Source organism: Scylla paramamosain, chromosome 3 (assembly GCF_035594125.1).
Source record: "Scylla paramamosain isolate STU-SP2022 chromosome 3, ASM3559412v1, whole genome shotgun sequence".
Taxonomy (NCBI): domain Eukaryota; kingdom Metazoa; phylum Arthropoda; class Malacostraca; order Decapoda; family Portunidae; genus Scylla; species Scylla paramamosain.
In genome coordinates this window covers 7,975,001-7,982,500 of record NC_087153.1, presented here as the reverse complement: position 1 = coordinate 7,982,500, position 7,500 = coordinate 7,975,001, and the positions used below count along the sequence as shown (strand labels likewise).

At 44.4% G+C, this 7,500-nt stretch overlaps 1 protein-coding gene and 1 long non-coding RNA gene across 4 annotated transcripts in view; one reads left to right on the top strand and one right to left on the bottom strand.

Annotated features, from left to right (window-relative positions):
• LOC135089811 (carbonic anhydrase-related protein 10-like) overlaps nucleotides 1-7,500 on the top strand; it is a 137,110-nt gene that overhangs the window by 68,494 nt on the left and 61,116 nt on the right. The gene's annotated exons all lie outside the window — the stretch shown is intronic.
• LOC135089815 (uncharacterized) overlaps nucleotides 1-7,500 on the bottom strand; it is a 220,403-nt gene that overhangs the window by 161,353 nt on the left and 51,550 nt on the right. For both annotated transcript variants that reach the window (XR_010261653.1, XR_010261648.1), the window contains exon 3: nucleotides 6,533-6,866. This is a non-coding gene — a long non-coding RNA (uncharacterized LOC135089815). The remainder of the gene's footprint in view (nucleotides 1-6,532; nucleotides 6,867-7,500) is intronic.

Genomic DNA, 7,500 nt, shown 5'->3' with positions numbered 1-7,500 from the left:
GCCTCAAGCCGTCCGCTGGCCCAAGCCTCTGAGTCGCCAGATTACAGGGTTGCGCCACCAACCCCGGCTGGAAACGATACTCCAGGAAAACACTTTTTTTATTCTCTTGGTGGGTTCATCTGCTCGTGATATCATACGATGTAGACGCAATACTGATTCACTGATACGTTTCAAAGTGTGTTTCATTTACGTATCTGCATAACACTACTAACGCTGAACAAAGAGAGAACAACCGGGTGCAGTACACAGGTTCGCCTCGGATACTGACACCTGCTCACAACTCCCCTGCGCACACTGTGGACCAGTGCGAGGAAAGATGATTTAATCAACGCACTATTCCTTACAGTTGTGCTGCAGGTTCCTTTTATAACAATAATAATATATTTTATAATACAATAATAATATAATAGATTCGTTGACTATTGATATGAGTAATTAATTTTTCTCATTATGTGACTTGTGGTAAAGAGAGAGAGAGAGAGAGAGAGAGAGAGAGAGAGAGAGAGAGAGAGAGAGAGAGAGAGAGAGAGAGAGAGAGAGAGAGAGAGAGAGAGAGAGAGAGAGAGAGAGAGAGAGAGAGAGAGAGAGAGGGGGGGGAGGTTCCTCATCCCAGCAATGGGGAGGCTATTCACTCCTCCTCTCGCCTCTCGCTGAGGCAGCGCAACGGGGGATTCGTGACTACCACCGCCACAACACTTGTGGGGCGCCAGACCCTTTTAACCCCCGAGCGGCGCCCCATCCCAGCCGTCCCATTCCCGCTGCCCTTCCGTCCCCCTCCGTCATGTCCAGCAGATCCTCCCTCCCTTTCCCTCCGTGCTATCTCGACAACCTTCTCCCCTGTCGGAGCTTTCATCCCTCTATCTTCCTCTTCTCTTTCCCCTCCGTGTGCCTCCGAAAGCCAATCTCCCACCGTCGGTGTTCCCATAGTCCCCTTCCCCTCACGCTCCCCAAGGCAATCACCATCACACCATCACCCGTTACCCACTACACCCATTCAGCACTTAATACAAGCGTCGTGGCGAGGGCAGCCTCACACCACCTTCAGCCGACGCCCTCGCCAGCAAGCCGCACGAAACAAAGGCCCGAAATATTGTTCCTGGTTGCCATTAGAAACCAAGACATGTAGAGACACACTTGTGAAGAGGACACCAGCAGCCAGCCATCTATGCCCTGCTTTCTCACGCTGCTGGCGCCAATGCTGTAAGAGCAGTAAGAAGGTTCCATGTCCTGCCTTCCCTATACGGTCTTTTTCATTGAGCAGCCTTTTTCACGGCCTGCGTACTGACAGGAAAGCGGCCGCTCCCTCAAGAGACACCAGCCCTGACCTCGTAGACTCTCTCCTCCTCACGAAGCAGGGACGCGCCGCTACACCTCGGGGCCAGATTTTTATATCTTCCTTTTCTTTTCTTGACTTTTCCCTCTTATTCACCTCCATTCTTCCTTACTTCCTTCCTTCCTTCCTTCGCTTCTTCCATTCCATTTTCCGGGATATGACACCTTAGTCTCTCCGGGAACTGCCAGTAATAAAACAAAATCTGCATATTCCCTTCCTTTCACCAGATCTCTCAGTCAGGCAATCCTCTCATTTCTGCCTCACCTTTCTTCACCTTTCTTCACACACACACACACACACACACACACACACATTCACACATCCTTATCCTATCTGCTGGTATCCTATTCATTTCTTAAGTATCCTATCTCACCTGTCTGAATGACCTTTTGTTACGCTTCCTTCCTCCCGATTATATACCTCTGTGGCACATATCCGGAGTAGGAGCCATTATACGACATCTTAAACCACCTCCCAACATCCACACTCCCATTTCATAAGCCCATATATATACTTAAACACACTGTGCCTTCATCAAAGCTCTCTTCAAAGGCTAAATGATTAGTCGTGTTCTAATGGACTTTTTTTTCCTCTCTCTCTCTCTCTCTCTCACTGGTGAAAGAATTGTCGTTAAATTATCATTAGCATCATTAAAACATCCTCGAAAATCATGACAACTTCTTCTACAGCCTGTTAAAAGTCGTTGAGATAAGACGCCGAAACGTTTGAGGGCTGATTCACACCACACCGTCACGTCACCGCCCCGTCAACGTGCCATGTATTCACTTTTCATCACGTTATTGTCTCATCATGTCACGTCACGACTCAGTTTTCAACCGTGCAGTCCAGTGGGTCCCGCTCTCCTCCAGGCCGGCGTGACGCACAGGCTTGAGTTGAAGGAGCTTGTGACATATGCTGCTGAATGATGAAGAGGAAATTTTGAAGGTAAATACTGGACTCTTTACAAGGAATTGGAAGATGGCGAAGATAAATTTTTCATTGTTTCTGTATGTCAAAATTGAAATTCAACAATTTGTTCAAGAAAACGAGAGGTACTTCTCAAGAATGGCGCCGTTTTTGTAGACACAATTACTTAAAAAAAAAAAGGACATATTGTGTACTTAGGCGAGCATCAAACTAAATTATCTTCGACACACAAATGTTCTTCATATTGACAGAGAAGTTCAACCAATTTTTTATTCATGGTATGAAATCCAAAGGTCTCGGGGAATCCTGGTCGGTGACTGATCACCATCAGGGCATCGTTAACACTCAGCAACGTCTCGGTAACTGTTCGGGACGGCACCGTCATGGAAAAACTCCATGACGTGACGGTGCCGTGATGGGACGGTGGCGTGATGGTGACGGTGGAGTGATGGTGGCGAGCCGTTAGGGGTGAACTGGTCTATCTTGATTACATGAGAGATATTGTGAGAAGGGTGACGTGACGCGATGAGGCAGTGACGTGATGAATAGCGGGAGTCAACCACGTGAGTACAGATCATAACCCCCACGCGTGTTTCCCTCACGGCTTACCGTCACACCACTCCATTCACTCCTTCACGTACTTCTCCCTATATATATATTTTTTTTTCCTATATATGCAAAGAACTTCACACCGAGATGTTTAAGAAACTCCCTCATCTCTTCAGTCTTCTCACCACAGTATAATATTACACTACAATCCTTTACTTGCTCAGTTTACCGACAAAGCCTAATACACAGTTTTTCTCTTTAATTAGTCTCGTCCTAAATACCACAAACCTTTTCTTTTTTTTTTTTATGCGTGAAAGAGGTGGATTCAAAGGAAAAAGAGAGAGAAAGACTCGTTAAATTGCTAGTTCTAAAAAAAGATAAAAGAGGATTTCCAAAACTGAAGCCAATTTAGTTCCAAAAATACCCAGGCACTCTTCTGAAATAGTTCGTCATAGGAAGAGGAAATAACAGAATTCAAGCAGGGGGCTCCAGAGTTTACCTGATGGAAGGGATGACAGAGTGTGGCACTTTGTCGTTACTGAGATGGACAACAATGGGATGAGAGTAAGCCGAGTCTTGTACAGCGAGGTCGCATATATTTACCCAAAAGAACCTTTCGTTTACGGAAACTATCGTATACTCTCGTCACATGTAATGGTTGCTTAGTAGAACATTCTCTCTCTCTCTCTCTCTCTCTCTCTCTCTCTCTCTCTCTCTCTCTCTCTCTCTCTCTCTCTCTCTCTCTCTCTCTCTCTCTAAGCAGCAGCAGCAACAGCCCAACTACTCGACCGCAATTTTTTTCTATATTGTTTATCTATTTATTTTTTTAAGACATCCAACTGTGTATTCCAAGCAAATATGTAGCATTTACAGGTGTATGGATATTATACGCAGCATTCTGTTCCACAAAAGGTTTTTATTGCTAATTCGATACGAAAAATATAACACTCTATGCATATACTACCTTCCCTTCCTAAAGTTTCCGCGTTTTTTTTACTAAACTAATATTTTTTTCTCCTACTCTCTTCATCAAAATTCCTCCACATTCTTTTCTGGCATAACTTAGCAGACTTGCAGCGCCCAAGGCCACACCACCTTCTTTCCACGCATCCCCGCCCTGTCCATTCTCACATCTGGCCGTCCTTCACACCTTTCACGTCATCCTCTCACTCACTAACATCACTCACGTCAAGCCTCTTCAAGTATTTCGTTTTTTTTTTTTTTCTGCACGCTTTCTTACCACCGCAGCATACTTTCCCACTCCTACGAATATATCTTCCACCTCCCAAAGCAAGCATCTCATTCTTTCCTTACTTTTACATTTTTTGCTTGGTAGTATCAAGAAAAGGACACATGAACTCTCGTATGTGAAGCTCAAAACGTTTAGGAATACAACCCCCTTGTGCTGCACGGTCGGAAATGCACGCTCTAATCCATACACTACTAATACTCCACGTGAATGCTTTCCCGAGCCGAAGTACTGCTGATCTTTCCTCGGGGCAGTGCGTGGGTAACAGTATATCTTGATGGCGAGGCTGGTGGTGTTAGTGTTTACACAGAAATGCTCCGCCCTACCGTTGTTACATGAAATATACGAGCGTGTAATTCAGCGGCGCGGCGTCTGGTTGGCACTGGGAGGAGGGCCACACCTGAGCATGGAGCGGGGAAGGTGCACGGGGGCCTGGGGCAGTGCTGGAGAGAGAGCCACTTAAGTACCTACAAGACTAGAGCGGAATGTTATTAAAATGATAAGACGATGCTCCTCCTAATCTACGTTATGCAACAGTGAACCAGCAAGGGACTGCAGAGTACGGAGCCTCCTTCCGCGTCTCCAGCAAACACAAGGAAATAGAACATTCTTATGTAAACACACAAACACGCAAGCACTCTCTCTCTCTCTCTCTCTCTCTCTCTCTCTCTCTCTCTCTCTCTCTCTCTCTCTCTCTCTCTCTCTCTCTCTCTCATACACACACACACATCCACACACACACACACACAAAGATATATATATATATATATATATATATATATATATATATATATATATATATATATATATATATATATATATATATATATATATATATATATATATATATATATATATATATATATATATATATATATATATATATATATATATATATATATATATATATATATATATATATATATATATATATATATCTGCGCTCAACTTGTGTTCCCAGTCCACACAGTCATGTCTCCTCCGCCTCTCCGTGAAGGATGGATGTTCGCGTCCCCTCCCTGTGGCCATCCCCAGGGACACTTCCATCCGCTCAGAAGTCGCCGTAACTTTCCCATTCAACGCGTGCTTCCTCTTATGCCGTCTTACGAACTTGAGTGATGCGCTGCCGGGCCGACGAACTTTTTCAAAGCTACTGATTTCCTCTCAGTGTTCGGGTGCCGCGCCGTGCCTGCCTTCGGGGCTTTCCGCGTCCTCACATGAGTTACAGAAAGAAAAGTGTGTTACGTGTGTGCTAAGTGGTGTTATTTCTGCCAGTACTAATGGGAGGCTGCGAGATTCAGTCTTAATCCTTTCAGTCTTTGTCCAGTCTCAATGTTAAAATGTCTAGCGAGGTGACGTATTGGCCGGATATAAAACACTCCAAATATTATCTTAAGACCCGAGAATCGTTACTGAACTGACGTCTAAGGCACTGTATACTTTGCTCTCCTGGTGATTAAAGGTTTGATTTGATTCCCGCAAAGAACCTCTCGTGGTAAATTTATCCTACGTTCAGATCGATTTCTCAGTGACCAGAAGAGCGCTTATATATATTGGGAGTTATACCGGAACGTAAATAAAGGGAAAAATTATTCTTTGCTATTACACGAATGGAAATATAATCTATAAAATGATAGTACAACATTTTTTATTTCAGTGAGGGGTGATATAAAGATGCTATAAAGTACGAGCGTGTAGTGTATGTGTGTGTGTGTGTGTGTGTGTGTGTGTGTGTGTGTGTGTGTGTGTGTGTGTGTGTGTGTGTGTGTGTGTGTGTGTGTGTGTGTGTGTGTGTGTGTGTGTGTGTGTTCCTCTGGGTAGCACCTTTGGCTGACACTTTAAGCCTAGCAAGCCGCACGATTGCATCCAAATATGATATCGTGCTTACATTTCCATCACACACTATAAATACTTCCCTCAAACACTTTACCTGCCCTGCCTTATCATAGAACAACAACAGCACGAGATAGGCACCTCGATCAGTACCTGTATATACAAATGATGCTCTTTTTTTTCCCTTCCATCACAATTATGCTATACGTAAACATTACATCCCGCCACACCCACCTCACTTGATGTACTTTATCACAGACCAGTCACACCACGATAGGAGTAATTCCAACAACAGTCATATATACGAGTGTACAGTATATAAGATAGCTGTCCTTTATCTCCCCCTCCTCCTCGCACTTCAGATTTGCGTAATTAATCAGTCTCGTAAGGGCCAACAAGTCCGCTGTTGCTTGATAATCCTTTTTGTGTTCCTTTTGTGTTCTTTCTCAAATGCCTGAAGTCCTCTCCTCCTCCTCCTCCTCCTCCTCTTCCCCTTCCCTCTCCTCTTCCTCTTCCTTCTCCACTTCCTCTTCCTACAGATACTACTACTACTACTACTACTACTACTACTACTAGTACTACTACTACTACTACTACTTCTACTACTACTACTGTTTTCTGATAGTATAACAGCCTCTTACCTTAACAACCTACAGATCTACTTGTTCGTTTTTCCTTTGTATTTTTCTGTGTTCCCCTTTTTTTCTCCTCCTCCTCTTCCTCTTTCCTCTACATTTCCATCCCGTGCTGGGCGTGCCTCCCCTCAACACCCAAGCAGCGAGGCAAGGAGTACACACCCCTCCCTCTCGTATATCGCTGGCCGCATCGTTCCCTCCCGGTACTCGCTCTCAACGCTCCCGCACTCTTTTCTCCGGAGATGCTTCACCGTAACAGGAATGTATTGGGCGATAGTGATGGTGGTGGCGGTGGTGGTAGTGGTGGCGGTGGTGGTGGCTGCAGAGGTAGTGGTGGGGGCTGTAGACAAAGTAATGTGGGCTGTAGAGGTAGTGGTATGGCTGTAGAAGTGGTGGGTGCTGTAGAAGTAGTGGTGGTTTTTAAAGATTGTGGTGGGGAAGGGCTGTAGAAGTATTAATGGGGCTGTAGAAGTAGTGGTGGTGGTGGTTGTAGATTATGGTGGTAGCTGTAGAAGTAGTGGTGGGACTGTAAAGGTAGTGCTCGTTGTGGTGGCGCTGTAGAGGTAGTGGTAGGAGGATACAGAAGTAATGGTGCAACTGACGAAGTGAGGTAGCTGAGGCCGGGGCGTTGAAATGCAAAGGGAAATACGGGGAAGGAATACACGAGGATAAATTTGCGTGGGTGCTGAGAAGGAGAAATACGGAGGGAGTCTTAAGTATGTTTGTACCATGAATAGTATGAACTGAATTTTTTTTTTCTCTCTCTTATTGGGTTATTTTGATTTGATGCAGGTACATTTTTTCATCTTTTATTTACTGGTTAACGAATTGATTGACTGAATGATTGACTAAATAACTGTCTGCTTCTTTAAGTCAATTTATCGATTCACCAATTTATCTCCTATTTATTCGCAGAACTAACAGAAATCACAAACAATAATTACCATGCGAATTATAATTTTAGATTATTCATA